Here is a 16,970-nt window from a genome sequence, read left to right as displayed (position 1 = left end):
CTGATCTCCAGTAGTGTGTTGGGCACCTACTGACCTGGGGAATTCCTCTTTCAGTATCATATCATTTTGCCTTTTCATACTGTTCATGGGGTTCTCAAGGCAAGAATACTGAAGTGGTTTGCTATTCCCTTCTCCAGTGGACCATATTCTGTCAGACCTCTCCACCATGACCCACCCGTCTTGGATTGCCCTGGGGGCATGGCTTAGTTTTACTGAGTTAGACAAGGCTGTGGTCCTAGTATGATAGAATTGACTAGTTTTCTGTGAGTATGGTTTCAGTATGTCTGCCCTCTGATGCCCTCTTGCAATACCTACCATCTTACTTGGGTTTCTCTTACCTTGGGCATGGGGTATCGCTTCACGGCTGCTCCAGGAAAGCGCAGCTGCTGCTCCTTACCTTGGATGAAGGGTATCTCCTCACCGCCACCCTTCCTGACCCTCAACGTGGGATAGCTCTTCTAGGCCCTCCTGTGCCCACACAGCCACCGCCCAAAAAAGATGTCTTTTTCATTATAGGGGACTGGAATGCAAAAGTAGGAAGTCAAGAAACATCTGGAGTAACAGGCAAATTTGGTTTTGGAGTGAGGAATGAAGCAGGGCAAAGACTAATAGAGTTTTGCCAAGAAAATGCACTGGTTGTAGCAAACACCCTCTTCCAACAACACAAGAGAAGACTCTACACATGGACATCACCAGATGGTCAACACCGAAATCAGATTGATTATATTCTTTGCAGCCAAAGATGGAGAAGCTCTATACAGTCAACAAAAACAAGACCAGGAGCTGACTGTGGCTCAGATCATGAACTCCTTATTACCAAATTCAGACTCAAATTGAAGAAAGTAGGGAAAACCGCTAGACCATTCAGGTATGACCTAAATCAAATCCGTTATGATTATACAGTGGAAGTGAGAAATAGATTTAAGGGCCTAGATCTGATAGATAGAGTGCCTGATGAACTATGGAATGAGGTACGTGACACTGTACAGGAGACAGGGATCAAGATCATCCCCATGGAAAAGAAATGCAAAAAAGCAAAATGGCTGTCTGGGAAGGCCTTACAAATAGCTGTGAAAAGAAGAGAGGCAAAAAGCAAAGGAGAAAAGGAAAGATATAAGCATCTGAATCCAGAGTTCCAAAGAATAGCAAGAAGAGATAAGAAAGCCTTCTTCAGCTATCAATGCAAAGAAATAGAGGAAAAGAACATAATGGGAAAGACTAGAGATCTCTTCAAGAAAATTAGAGATACCAAGGGAACATTTCATGCAAAGCTGGGCTCGATAAAGGACAGAAATGGTATGGACTTAACAGAAGCAGAAGATATTAAGAAGAGGTGGTAAGAATACATGGAAGAACTGTACAAAAAAGATCTTCATGACCCAGATAATCACGATGGTGTGATCACTCATCTACAGCCAGACATCCTGGAATGTGAAGTCAAGTGGGCCTTAGAAAGCATCACTATGAACAAAGCTAGTGGAGGTGATGGAATTCCAGTTGAGCTGTTTCAAATCCTGAAAGATGATGCTGTGAAAGTGCTGCACTCAATATGCCAACAAATTTGGAAAACTCAGCAGGGGCCACAGGACTGAAAAGATTAATTTTCATTCCAATTCCAAAGAAAGACAATGCCAAAGAATGCTCAAACGACCACACAATTGCACTCATCTCACATGCTAGTAAAGTAATGCTCAAAATTCTCCAAGCCAGGCTTCAGCAATACGTGAACTGTTAACTTCCTGATGTTCAAGCTGGTCTTAGAAAAGGCAGAGGAACCAGAGATCAAATTGCCAACATCTACTGGATCATGGAAAAAGCAAGAGAGTTCCAGAAAAACATCTATTTCTACTTTATTGACTATGCCAAAGCCTTTGACTGTGTGGATCATAATAAACTGTGGAAAATTCTGAAAGAGATGGGAATACCAGACCACCTAACCTGCCTCTTGAGACATCTGTATGCAGGTCAAGAAGCAACAGTTAGAACTGGACATGGAAGAACAGACTGGTTCCAAATAGGAAAAGGAGTACGTCAAGGCTGTATATTGTCACCCTGCTTATTTAACATATGCAGAGTACATCAAGAGAAACGCTGGACTGGAATAAACACAAGCTGGAATCAAGATTACCGGGAGAAATATCAATAACCTCAGATACGCAGATGACACCACCCTTATGGCAGAAAGTGAAGAGAATCTAAAAAGCCTCTTGATGAGAGTGAAAGAGGAGAGTGAAAAAGTTGGCTTAAAGCTCAACATTCAGAAAACGAAGATCATGGCATCTGGTCCCATCACTTCATGGGAAATAGATAGGGAAACAGTGGAAACAGTGTCAGACTTTATTTTTTGGGCTCCAAAATCACTGTAGATGGTGACTGTAGCCATGAAATTAAAAGACGCTTACCCCTTGGAAGAAAAGTTACGACCAACCTAGATAGTATATTCAAAAGCAGAGACATTACTTTGCCGACTAAGGTCTGTCTAGTCAAGGCTATGGTTTTTCCTGTGGTCATGTATGGATGTGAGGGTTGGACTGTGAAGAAGGCTGAGTGCTGAAGAATTGATGCGTTTGAACTGTGGTGTTGGAGAAGACTCTTGAGGGTCCCTTGGACTGCAAGGAGATCCAACCAGTCCATTCTGAAGGAGATCAGCCCTGGGATCTCTTTGGAAGGAATGATGCTGAAGCTGAAACTCCAGTACTTTGGCCACCTCATGAGAAGATTTGACTCATTGGAAAAGACTCTGATGCTGGCAGGGATTGGGGGCAGGAGGAGAAGGGGACAACAGAGGATGAGATGGCTGGATGGCATCACTGACTGGATGGACGTGAGTCTGAGTGAACTCCGGGAGTTGGTGATGGACAGGGAGGCCTGGTGCTGCGATTCATGGGGTCGCAAAGAGACACGACTGAGCGACTGAACTGAGGTGATAGTTGATTTACAATGCTGTGTTTGTTTCAGGTGTTCAGGAAAGTGATTTGTCATGGAGTTTACTTCTGAACAAGGGAGCTGATGAGACAGAAGTAAATAAGAAACTGCCGCGTCACAGTGTGATAAGTGCCCTGAGGAAAGCAATGCTGGCAAATGCAGTAGAGGCTGAAGGGTGAGTTGCATTACTATAGTCAGCTGGGTCAGGATGGCCCTGCCTGACAACATGACATTTGAAATGAGACCTGACTGGCATGAAGCAGAGCCATGGGAAGGTCTGAGAATAAGGTATTCTGAGTTCAGCAAAGTCCACTGTCTTAAAGTGGAAAAGTCAAACATGAAATGAAGGTCAGTTGCAGATGGAAGGTCAGGATAGTAAGTGAAGGCCAAGGAGAGAGCAACAAGGTGAGTCTTGGACTTAGGCAGGTGACCTGCAGAGCATGTCTGCAAGGAGTTTAGACTGGAGTTTAGACTGATTGTTAGTCATTGCAGGGTTAACCAGAAATAGGATCTGACTTCTATGTTGTAAAAACCCTCAGGATACTGTGTGAAGAATAAAGAATGCAACTTGATTATATTACTACTTACTACTACTGGTTACAGTAGGAGTAAATCTCAATTCATTGGTAACCTGTTCAGAAAACAATCTCACAATATTTTGGTGAAAAGAGTTTTAAGAACTCTCTAGCAGTTTCTTTAATTTCTTCATTTTACAGATGAAGATCTTAAGTCCTATCTGTGAAATAATGGACCCAGGGTCATCCAATCAGTAGCTAGTTGAACCAGGATTAGAACAGGATTCCCTACCTAGTGCTCTTTCCACAGTGACTGACTTTCTCTTAGTTCTACCACACTTCATACACAAAGTGCTCACTTCCTAGATGTGGCACTACAGAGAACACCAGCTTTGGGTCATTTCAGTGACTCTTCCAGAAAGCCTGGAGAGTGCTGTCTAGAGTTACACACTATTGACATCAGCCACCTAGGTTACTTGTTACATATGCAGCTATTGAGGCTGAATGTCTGTGAATGAGACCTAGTTATTGTTCCCAGAAGAAAGAAAAACTGGATAAGTCTGGGAGTTGTTCAGTTTTCAAGATGGAACACTGGTCAGATTAAAGCAATGTGATTCTGTTCTCTCTACCAGACATTCTTCCAGTGAATGAGAAAAATCCACTTCATTTCATTTCTTTTCTCACCCCACCTCTCAATACAGTTTTAACAGATTGTCTTAAAAAAAAAATCATCTTGTGAATGAAAATAGCCCTTAAACCCTATATAGTCCTATGGGCAAATCTGCAAGTCTAGGACAATGGCTAATCAAATTACTAACAATCTGGTATCATTCATATAAAGGGATTTGGATATGGTGTATACTGGTTAGGAAGGAGGGGCTTCCCTGATGGTTCAAGTGGTAAAGAGTCCATTTGCAGTGAAGGAGATGCAGGAGACACAGGTTCGGGTTGGGAAGGAGGGAAACTGCAATATATTTTAGCAATATGTCCATCAAAATGGTTATTTAAGCAGTAGGATTTGACATATGGAAAATTCATTTATATTAAGCATTCCATCTGTCTGATGAGGTATAAAGGGTTGTTAATAATGTTTGTCTTTTATCATTTTGGGAAACATTTCTAGTTGAACTGTACTTGATTGTGTGTGTGTGTGTGTGTGTGTGTGTGTGTGTGTGTGTGCATGTGGGTTCAGTCATGTCCATCTCTTTGTGACCCCATGAACTGTAGCCTGCCAGGATCCTCTGTCTGTAGAATTTTCCGGGCATGAATACTTAAGTTGATTACCATTTCCTCCTCCAGGGGCTCTTCCCCACTCAGGGATTGAATCCACGTCTCTTGTGTTTTCTGCATTGGCAGGCAGATTCTTTACCACTGTGTCACCTAGGAAGCCCAACTGCTTCTTATAATTTTCTTGCTTGTGAGTCAGAAATCTTGTTTTGTACATTTTAAAGTTTAAGTTTCACTTGCTTTCCACACCAATGGGCTTCCAGGTGACTCAGTAGTAAAGAATTCTCCTGCCAAGCAGGAGATGAGGGTTCAACCCCTGGGTTAGGAAGGTCCCCAGGAGAAGGAAATGGCAATTCACCCCAGTTTTCTTGCTTGGGAAATTTCAAGGACAGAGGAGCCTGGTGGGTGACAATCCATGGGGTCACAAAAGAGTTGGACACCAGTTAGTGACTAAACCACCAGCTAATGGGAGGTAAACTTAAGGATAGGCAACAGCTCCTGAAGGACATTAAGACATTAATAGTAAAAATGGCTGCCACTGGTTGAACTTTTACTTCATCCTAAGGGCTTAGTACCAACTTTACGTGTATTATCTTAAATAATCCTCTCAAAACCCTAGTGAGTGTGTGTTAGATCCATTTTATAAGAAAAAATAGAAACTCACTACTATTTCACTCAGTGTTCATTCACACTGAGGAGTTAATATCAGTCTCCTGAGTAGCATAGGAATTGTCCCTGGTTTTTAGGTGAGGACTTGATCTATGAGTATTGCCAAAGTTGAGGAGAGTTGCTCCAACCTTGCAAAGTGACAAAACAGGCTGTAGCATATATTACAGATTCGTTCATTTTCTATATTTTTAGAAAGTTTTCATAAGAAGAAATTGGAAAAAATCATATAACTTTCCTGATAGACACAAACAAAGCAATTAATGAAACTCGATTGATTTTTTAAAATATTACTAGAACTACTATCAAATTAGTAACAGAAGTTACTAATAGGTAACTAGGTAAACTCTAACTATGTAAACTGTATTTAACAAAAAAAACTTCACCTGACTTCCCAGTTGTGACAAAATATTGGAAACACTTCCAAATTAAAATCAGAAACAAAAAGAGAATGGCTACAAAATTAAAACTCTTAAGGTGAAGAGAAAATAAAGAAATAACATATGTAAAATTTGACAAGGAAGAAACAATGCTATTATTACTTGCTGGCACTGAATTTTCTATCATAGAACACCTAAAATAGTATATAATCTAATAAGACAAGGTCACCATAGGTAACAGAACCCCAAATATTCTTATATTACATAAGAAATGTTATATTCTTATATAACATCAATAACCAATAGAAAAATGCAATGAAAAATGACTTCCTATTCAGAATAGCAACAAAACCTGTACACTTCCTTGGAATAAATACAACAAAAGAGGTCTAAGGCTTGTATTAAAAAATGGCAAAATGTTATTGAAGGAAATAAAATAGATCTGAATAAATGGAGACAAACTATATTCATAGATGAAGAAATTCCCAACATTTTTATAAATGTTCAATACAGTTTTAATCAAGACTTCAATGTAGTTTTTGCTGAAATTGAACAAACAGATTCTAAAATTCATTTTAAAGGATAAATAGCCAAGATAACCAAGACAAGTATAAAAAAGGAAGAATAAAGACAAGCGATCTGTCATATAGATATTAAGGCTTCTTATGAATAAATACTTAAATAAAACCATGTAAGTTTGATGTTGCAATAGATAAGAAGATCTACATAAAGAGTTGAATAGACTCTAACATATATAAGAATTTATATACCATAGAAATAGGGCGAAAGATGGACTAAACAAATAATGCTGGAACAACTGACTTTCTACATGGGAAGAGATAAGTTTGATCCTTATATAAAATTGTAAAATAAAATAAATTCCAAATGGACTCAATTTCAAAATGTCGAAAAGAATCTTAAAAAACTGATAAACATTCAGAAGAACATGTTTTGAAACTTGGGATAAGAAAGGATGTCTTAAGAACTATACAAGAGGTCTGACTTCTAAGTAAGTAGGTTATTATATTTGCTTATATTGAAATTTGAACTGCAACAAATGAAACTATAGACAAAATTTAAAACAAGGCACATACTGAGAGAAGAATTTTAGAGGCTATTACAACAAATCGCTGACAATTACAAAGAAAGAGGAGGATGTGGGAGGAAGGAATGGAAGGAGGAAAGCAAGAAAAAGAGAAAGAGAAACGAAGAAGGGAGGGAGGATGGAGAGAGAGGAAGAAGGAAAGAAAGCAGCTCAAAAGAAAAATGAGCAAGGGTCAAGAACAGTACCCTCTGAAGAGAGAAAAAAGTGAATGAGCAACAAGGAAATGAAAGACACAGGATTTAACTAATGACAATCAGAGAACTATAAATTGAAACCAAACTGACTATGAAAAATAATATATATGCTCAGTTATTTTGCTATACAGAATAAATTACCACCATATTGAAAATCAACTGTATTTTGATACAATTAAGAAATAAAACTATACTGCAAAATCATTCTGAAAAGAAAGTGAAAGTGAAGTCGCTCAGTCATTTCCAACTCTTTGCAACCCTATGGACTGTAGCCCACCATTCTCCGTCTATGGGATTTTCCAGGCAAGAATACTGCATTGGGTTATCATGTCCTTCTGCAGGGGGTCTTTGGACCCAGAGATCAAACCCAGGTTTCTTGCATCGCAGGCAGACTCTTTACCATCTGAGCCACCAGGGAATCGCTGTAAGATCATTCTATAGCCATCATACTGGCAAAAAGAAAAGTGAAGCCTGACAAAGTCAAGCACTGATAAGGGCATGGTACTATGGAAACAGGCATATTCTGCCTACAAGACATACATTGGTACAACTACTTTAGAAAATATCTTGACACTATTTATTGAAGCTGAGTATGTACACATCCTATGGCTTGTGTACCAGAACATTCTTTGCAGCACTGTTATAACAGAGAAACAATGACAACATAAATGAGTGTCAGTAATAAAGTGGGTAAATAAGTTGTGATATATTTGTACCATGACTAGCAATGATAACTTAATCTATCAGAGGAGTTACAAAAATATATACTGCCAGGTAATTTGCTGAATTATACACAGACTTTAATGAAAAAAACATTTAAAACACAGAAAACAATACAATATATTGTTGGTGGAGATATACACAGGTAAAAAACATGGATTCTAATTAGAACATAGATGCTGGAGAAGGGATAGGCTACCCACTCCAGTATTCTTGGGCTTCCCAAATAGCTCAGCTGGTAAATAATCTGCCTGCAATACAGGGAATCTGGGTTCGATCCCTGGGTTGAAAAGATCCCCTGGAGAAGGGAACAGCTATCCACTCCAGTATTCTGGCCTAGAGAATTCCATTGACTGTATAGTCCATGGGGTTGCAAAGAGTGGGACACAACAGAGCAACTTTCACTTTCACTAGAACATAGATACAAAAACATTAAAACATAGATTGACTTAAGAGATCCAAGCAATCTCTTGGCACTGGTTTGGGGAGAGAAGAGTGGGTAATGGATTCAAGGAAAGCAGCAAAGGGGAACCCTTATTTATGCTATATTATTTTATATAAAATATAGACCATTGTGTGTAAGTGTCCATGTGCATGTATCCATGTGAATGTACTTGTCTCTATAATCTGAGTTTAAAATGACAAAAATTAACATTTGCAATGTTGAATGACAGTACTTTTACATCAAATTTTGCATTTTCATACTTTTTAATGTTAAAAAAGAAAAACCTAACTGCAAATCTAATACTAAATTACGATAATCTGGGGTCAAAGGACTACCAGAGGCATTAGAATCTTAAGACAATAACTGCAAAACACTAAGCATCAAAAATGGTAATTTAGCTGCCCCCTTCAGGGAAAGTCAAATTGCAGTGGCAGGTTCCAGCTGTGCTAACATGTTAACATCAGGCTTTAAGAGTCAGGCTCTGAGTGTTTTATTGGAGGAAATCCTTGAAGACATAAAGGCAGTTGTCATTGTTGTTCAGTTGCTAAGTCATGTCCAACTCTTTGCAACCCCATGGACTGCAGCATGCCAGACTCTGCTGTCCTTCACTACCTCAATTCATGCCTGTTGAGTCGGTTATACTATCTAAAGGCTTTCCTGGTGGCTCAACTAGTAAAGAATCCTCCTGCAAAGTGGGAGATGTGGGTTCAGTCCCTGGGTTGGGAAGATCCCCTGGAGATGGGAACAGCTACCCACTCCAGTATTCTGGCCTGGGGAACACCATCTCATCCTCTGTTGTCCCCTTCTCTTCCTGCCCTCAATCTTTCCCAGCATCAGTGTCTTTTCTGATAAGTCAGCACTTCCCATCAGGGTGCTAAAGTATTGGAAGTTCTGGGGAAATGAGACCAGAGAAAGCGGAATTCAAAAGTGTATTTTCACATGGCCAGGGGAGGTCAGCAAAGCAAAACAAAACAACTGCATGAAATCCCGAAAGGTTGACTACAGAACAAATATTTTCTTTTCGGAGGTTTCCCTAGGTCACTACAGTTCTCTCTTTAGACCCATCTCTTTGCTCTCTCCTCCTCCCTTCTTTCATACTATTTCTCCCTCTCCTTCCTCAGCCTCCTCTTCTTCTTCCCACCCCTAATTTCTCTCTCTCTCATTTACTCCTTCCTCCTTTTTCTTAGATTTTGTGCTCTGGGTCTACATAGCAGTCAAATGTTACTGATCATAGGGCATTGAATTGAAGGCTTCTTGTCGCTCTTCACGGCCAGATCAAAGGATTTTGAAAGATTGTCTTTGGCTGTCAAGTTTTCATTTCTAGTGCTTCTGTATACCTTAGGTATAAAATTTATACCTACGGTTGCTTGTAGAAAAATCATTCACCACAGATGAGAAATGATATTTGTGTGTATGTTGGGGTGGGGGATTATGTCACCTGTGTTCAAGAATAGATGATCTTCTGATTATTTCCAATTCTCTTGAATAGAAAGCATAGTTGTATATATACAAAAAGAAGCCAAAACAATGTGGAAGCTAAAGTGTGAGAGAAGGTCACTCAAGCAATTTATATTTCATGTTTTGATTTTTGTACTTCCCCAAAATACTCCACTTGCTATTACTATTCTTTCTTTCCCCAAAGCAAAAATTACTGAGTACTTCTAAATCTTTGTAACTTGAAGTCAAAGCAAACTGGGTTTTGTGGCTTGGAAGATAGCATTTATTTATTTACTTTTTTTTGACCATGCAGCAGGAAGGGTCTTAGTTTCTTCCTGACTGGGAATAGAACCTATGCCCCTGCAGTGGAAGTGTGGCATCTTAGCCATTGGACTGCCAGGGACTTCCCAGTAACAATTTTATATCTATGTAAAATATTTATGTGACCCTGAACAAAACTGTTTCCAAGTAAAAGTAGTTGTCCCAACTTTAGATATAATATACAGTACTAAGAACAGCATGTTCCTCTTCAAAGTGTAAAATGGAATGTACATTTTTTTTTTTTCTGAATACATCCCTGAGTTGTCGGAAAGTTCCTTTAAAAATCACTAGCCTCAACACCAGTAATCACCGGGGGAATGTAAATCAAACCCACAATGAGACAGTACCTCACACTTGTCAGAATGTCTGTTATCAAAAAAACAACAAATAAGAAGTGAAGTGAGGATATGGAAAAAAGAACACCCTGCTGCACTGTTGGTGAGAGTGTTAATTGGTGCAGTCACTATGGAAAACAGTACAGAGATTCTCAAAAAATTCAAAATAGAACTACTATATGATCCAGCTATTCTGAAAAAAATGAAAACAATTATTGGAAAGATATATAAAGCCCTACGTTCATTGGAGCACTATTTACAACAACCAAAATATGGAAGCAGCTTAAGTGTTCACTGATAGATGAATATATAAAGAAAATGTGGTATACACATACAATGAAATATCACTCAGCCGCAGAAAATAATGAAATCTTGCATTTGTGACAGCATGGATGGACCTAGCTGCTATTTTGCTAAGTGGAATAAGTCAGACAGAAAAAGACAAATACTGTATAGTTTCACTCACATGTGGAATGTAAAAAACAAAAAAAGAAAAACAAAACAGAAACAGACTCACAGTGATAGAGGGGGGGTAACTGGTAGGATGACAGAAAAAGGTGAGGGAGATTAAGAGGTACAGCCTTCCAGTTACACATAAAGGAGTCATGGAATTGTAGCATACAGTGTGGGAAATATCATCAGTAATATAATAACTTTATATAGAGACAGAGGGGTACTAAACTTATTGTGATGATTATTTTGTAAGGCATAGAAATACTGAATCACTTTGTTGTGCATCTGGAATTAACATAGGGTTGTAAGTCAGTTATGGGCTTCCCTGATGGCTTTGTGGTAAAGAATCCGCCTGCAATGAATGAGATATAGAAGATAGGGGTTTGATCCCTGAGTCGGTAAGATCCCCAGGAGAAGGAAATGTCAATCCACTCCAGTACTCTTGCCTGGAGAATCCCATGAACAGAGGAGCTTGGCTACAGTCCAAATGGTTGCAATGAATCAGACATGACTGAAGTGACTTAGCCCCAGTAAGTCAGTTATACTTCAATGATAAGCAACAAATAAAATCTACCTTTCTAAATAAATAAACATTTAAAAATAAATAAGTAAAAATAAGTAAGTAAAAATCACTAGCAATATATGGTCAAAAGTGACAGAAAGTATTTTTGCTTTTTGTAGAAACTTTTGCTATATAGTTGACCACTGAACAAGAGGGTTAGGATTGTTATCCTCTTGCACAGTCAGAAATCTGAGTACAGTTTTACAGTTGACCCTCCTTAAATGTGGTTCCACATCCCTGGGAACCAACCACGGATTGTGTAGTACTGCAGTAGGTGTTTAGTGAAAAAAGAATTAGCACGTAAGTAAACTCATGCAGTTCAAACCCTTTGAGTTAACACCAAACTTTAGTCGACAATGACCTTTGTGTTGTTCAAGGTTGCTTTTGACCCATGAAGACTCTCTGGGTTTGCCTCATAATCTTCTTGGTTCTGATAAGAGCTTAGAATTTCAGGAGGAGATTTCAAGAGAACTGTTATTCTTCATGAAGTTCAAGTTTTCTAACTGAAATGGACAAAGAGAATTCTCTGAGTCTGGGCTCTTGCAGCAGGTGGGTAATGAGCATCTCTTGGACTATGCTAGGCTTCTGGTCCTCATCTGCGCAGCCTTTCTCTGCTCACAATTCCTTTACTGCCACAGTGATATCTATGCCATTTTTCTACCTACTAAATTTTACTAGAAGTGATCCATCTAGTGCCAGAATTCCTTCAAAACATATGGTTGCAATTTGCAGATTGAAATGACTGGGTCACAGTTTGCAAATTCTAGAATAAACACATATGTGGCCTACACCTGCCAATAAGAATAAAACTATTTTTTCTATTCCCTAATGAAAACATTTACAAGCAAGATATAAATTTGGAAATCTGCCATTTGACTGAAGTAAATACACACACACTCACACATATGGAGCCAACACTAACTTGTGTGACACAGGATAAAAATATTTGCTTACAAAAACTGACAACTGCATGCCCTGGTGCTCTGAGATGGCCACACTCTGTGGAGTGTGTTTCTGTCTAAATGAATCCGCTTCTTACCTAAAAAAAACCTGCTTAACACCTGAGATAGAATGTTGAATTATTATGATCACATTTATTAAGAATATGAAAGAAAAAAATGAATTCTTAACAATTTGTGTGGAGTCTTTTGTAATAACTGATGTTAATGATCTAAGGAAGTTCTTCAATTCATTCAGAATATAAACCTGTTACTGTCTATAGATTAGTTAAGGATGGTTCAAAGCCATAAGCAGGTACTTAGTGGAGTTTAAGTGAAAGTGAAAGTAGCTCAGTCGTGTCTGACTCTTTGCGACCCCATGGACTAGACAGTCCATGGAATTCTTGAGGATAGAATACTGGAGTGAGTAGCCTTTCCCTTCTCCAGGGGATCTTCCTAACCCATGGATCAAACCCAGGTCTCCTGCATTGCAGGTGGGTTCTTTACCAGCTGAGCCAGAAGGGAAGCCCACAAGTAGAGTTTAAAATGTCTGCTAAAGCAAAAAAAAATTTTTTTTATGAATTAATTAAACAAGTTGGTTTGGTAATGATTCTTATGCAAAGAAGCATCAGTAATGTTTTGACTTGTTCTGTCATTTAAATTCCAGGAACATCAGTAGTGGAGTTGAAACCTAAACCTGCATTTGTTTGATCTTAAAATCTATACTCTATTACCTGGAAGGGTGAAGAAGGGGAGAAAGAATCCCTTAGGTAAAGAGAATGGTGCTAGCAAACTCCTGAAGACTTGAACCACTGTAGTGTGTGCAGAGAAATCCAAGTGGCTAACATGTAGCTATAGGTTTACTCCTGGGACACAAACCTCACTTGCCATGCTAATGAAGAAACCATGAATTCATGAGTGGTAGACAGCCAAGAATGAGTTTTAAGCAGATAGGATACACTGTAATATTTGCCTTTCAAATAACAGCAGTCAAAATAAAAAGGATGAATTTTAGGAGATTATTGAAATAATCTTGGTTCTCATCTAAAATTCTGCAGGATATGAGGTTGGTAGAATGACTTTGAAGAGAGAATTTCAGAAGCATTTAGAAGGTGACATGAGAAGGAGCTGGTGGTAGGCTAGTTGTGGGGAAAAACAGTAAAAGAGGAGGATGAGCTACTCGCCACTTTCAAAGGTTAGGCTTGGGGGACAGGAAGCTGGAGATGCCAATCATGAAGAGCAGGGGTTTAAGAGGAGAAGGAACCAAGGGTGGACAGCAACAAGTTCAGTCGGGGAAATCATGCTCCCTGTCCAAGGGCGAGCTGGATATGGTGTTTAGGGAAAGTGGGCTGGTGTTTTCTAGATAAAGCCATCAATAGGAATACAATTGAACAGAGGCAAGCTGTGGAGTAGGAACTTCCCAGGTGGCTCAGTGGTAAAGAATCTGCCTGCCAAGACAGGAGGGGTGAGTTTGATCCTTGGGTCTCGAAGATCCCCTGAAGAAGGAAATGGCAACCTACTCCAGTATTCTTACCTGGAAAATCCCATGGACAGAGGAGCCTGGCAGGCTACAGTCCATGGTGTTGCAAAAGAGATAGACACAACTTAGTGACTAAACAACAATCTATTTATCGAGAGAGACAGAGATACGTTTACCCAACTACGCTGCTGCTGCTGGTGTTCAGTTGCTCAGTTGTGTCCAACTCTTTGCGACCCCATGGACTGCAGCACACCAGCCTTCCCTGTCCTTCACCATATCCTGGAGCTTGCTCAAACTCATGTCCATTGAGTTGGAGGTGCCATCAAACCATCTTATCTTCTGTCCTCCTCCTCCTGCCTTCAATCGTTCCTAGCATCAGGGTCTTTTCCAATGAGTTGGCTCTTCCCACTAGGTGGCCAAAGTATTGGAGCTTCAGCTTTAGCATCAGTCCTTCCAATGAATATTCAGGATTGATTTCCTTTAGGATTAACTGGTTTGATCTCCTTGCAGTCCAAGGGACTCTTAAGAGTGTTCTCTAACACTGTAGTACAAAAACATTAATTCTTTGGCACTCAGCCTTCTTTATGGTCCAAGTCTTACATTCATACGTGACTACTGGAAAAACCATGCATCTTATTATAACTGTAGTCTGCTACACCACACACACACATACACACAACAAAGAGCAAGAATTGAGTTGAATTCTTGGATGAATGCTAATAGCCACAAGAAATAGACTAAATGAGAATTTGTTTAAGACTGGGAATTCTTTCAGCAGATTATCTGAGTCTTCAGCTTTCACCATTAGCAAAAAAGTGGCATGTTGTTAAAAAGATGAATAAATTACATTCTGATTTCAAGAGTTACTATCTTTTTCATTTCTTTTTAGACATCAATTTAATCTAATAGACTTACTTACAGGCATACTATTCCATAGACATTCTAATTTTGCTGAGATAAACAATACTATAGTAAGATACAGATCACGCATTAAAAGAGTATATTGTTCACTGTGAATAGCACACATGAAATGCAAATAAACAGTGATAAAAACAATACTAGAAATATATGCAATATTGAGTAAGAACTTAGAGGGAAGGTGAATTTATTAGTTAATTTCACTAGTTCATTTATTCCTCATTTATTTAAAAATGGATTTTAAGTGGTCTGAAACAAGATGAAATAAAAGGCAACACAAATAATGAAGTGGATTTGGAGGGGGAAAAAAAAGTTTTAATGGATAATTTGAAGTCAACAACAAATGGCTATACAGAATAGTATAGCTAAGATCTAGAAAACTCTAGAACAAGCCACCAGTTGGCCTTTCTGCTTTCTGAAGAGGATAGAAAAATGAGAAAATTAATAAGATTATTCATATTACCTCCATAGAAAATTAAAACAAAGCTACTCTTGGTGCCAAAACTAAAGCGTTTTTCCTCATAGATGCTGAGACAACAATACACCACTCTTAACAAACTTGCATACTAAATGGATTGATTTCATGGCTGACTTTCTTACAGTGGCTTTAAGCATGGGTCAATGATGATATGATGGCAAATTACATTTAATAAAAGCCGTTTTACAAGAGAATAAACCATGTGGTCCAGATGTACGAAGATCTGCTTGTGTGGCTCATTCCAAAGATGAATTGTTTTGGATCTATAGAAACACATGGATTGTATTTCACTCAGGCACTCTTTCACAAATTTATATTGTCTGACCATGTATTTCAATATTAAACTGCAGTGAGTTCAAGATTAGCCTTCTTGACATTCACTTAGGTGCAGCTATTTTAACACACTGATTAAATAATGGAAATGCATAACTCACCCTGGGAATGGCAAGGGTACAGAGAAAAGGAGACTGGAATTTCAGTTTTTTTTTTTTTGAATTTTGGCAAAATACACATAAGATGAAATTTACCTCCTTAACTAATTTTAAGTATACAGTTTAGTGGCAGTAGGTATATTTACACTGCTACCATCACCATCATCCCTCCACAGAATGTTTCATTTTGCAAAACTGATATTCCACCTATTAAACAATAACTACCCTCTCCTCCTCCAACCTAACCACTTTTCTACTCTCTGTCTTCATGATTTTGACTATTGCATGTACCTCCTATGAGTGGAATCACACAGTATGAAAGCACAGATTTGCATGCCATCTTTGTCTGGGGGCCTTGCTCATCTCCTCTGTGTGGTTCTAATGTTACTCTTTGTGCTGCTGAAGTGAGCACTTTAGCTGGTGTTTGAAGGAAGAACAGGAACTCATCAGACTTAACATGGGGGTAACAACTCACATATGAAAGCGGAGTACCTAAAATTGTTTTCTGTGTTGTTGAACACTGAGGTAAGGAGGGAGGCTGAAAAAGATAAGGAAAAAGAGATAGGAAGGAACAAGAAGCCAAAGGGCATTCTAAGCCCCTTTTAAGAGCTTGATTTTTATAAGCCGCTTTTGACAGCTTCCTTGGTGGCTCAGATGATAACGAGTTTTCCTGCAATGCAGGAGACGTGAGTTAGACCCCTGGGTTGGGAAGATCCCCTGGAGGAGGGCATGGCAACCCACTCCAGTATTCTTGCCTGGAGAACTCCATGGACAGAGAAGTCTGACAGGCTACAGCCCATGGAGACACGAAGAGTCGAACACGGCACAGCAACTAACACTTTCACAAGAGCTTGGACTTACCTATAATGAGATGGGAATAGAGAAGTAAAATTCATATTTAAAAAAATTAATTCTGGAAAAAAGGGGGCCTGGAAGAAGATAAAATCTGACATAGACTCGTTAGAAGGTAGTGACAACTATGTAGGTAAGGGTTTTCTTTTTATTGTTTTTTGCAGATTTTTGGAGTCTTACAGAGAGTATTCAGAATTGTAGACCATGAGGAAATAGATGTCTACACTCTGGATCTAGTGTCCACACAGTCTTCCTCTCCCAGCTTAGGATAAAACTCTTCACGTTTTAGAAAATTTTCTACTTTAGCAAAGCATCCAGACAACTCAAAGTCTAAATTCACATTTTAATCCATGAAGAATTTTTTCCCTCACTGATCTCTCCTTTCTCTCCTTTTCCTCTTCACGTGTTTTAGAGGAAGAGTACATTCAGAGGGAAAGATTAGTAGAGGGTGTATTGAGACTGGCAGACAGAAGTGCTAACATAACTGGAAAGGTTTGGAAGAAAAAATTGCATTCTAGATGTCTAATTTTGGCTTGGTTAGCAGGGGTGTTTCTTCCTATTGTAATACAGAATTGTTCTTACAATAGC

General features: G+C 38.9%; 1 non-coding gene across 1 annotated transcript; it reads right to left on the bottom strand.

The window, feature by feature from the left end:
• Window positions 1-15,835: 15,835 nt before the first annotated feature.
• On the bottom strand, window positions 15,836-15,942 carry LOC128066307 (U6 spliceosomal RNA). The gene has a single exon (XR_008201208.1). It is a non-coding gene; the product is annotated as a U6 spliceosomal RNA (small nuclear RNA).
• Window positions 15,943-16,970: the final 1,028 nt, after the last annotated feature.

The sequence above is a fragment of the Budorcas taxicolor genome, chromosome 20 (genome assembly GCF_023091745.1).
Source record: "Budorcas taxicolor isolate Tak-1 chromosome 20, Takin1.1, whole genome shotgun sequence".
NCBI classification, from domain to species: domain Eukaryota; kingdom Metazoa; phylum Chordata; class Mammalia; order Artiodactyla; family Bovidae; genus Budorcas; species Budorcas taxicolor.
Note: the sequence above shows the minus strand (reverse complement) of the source record. Positions and strands in the feature narration are given on the sequence as shown.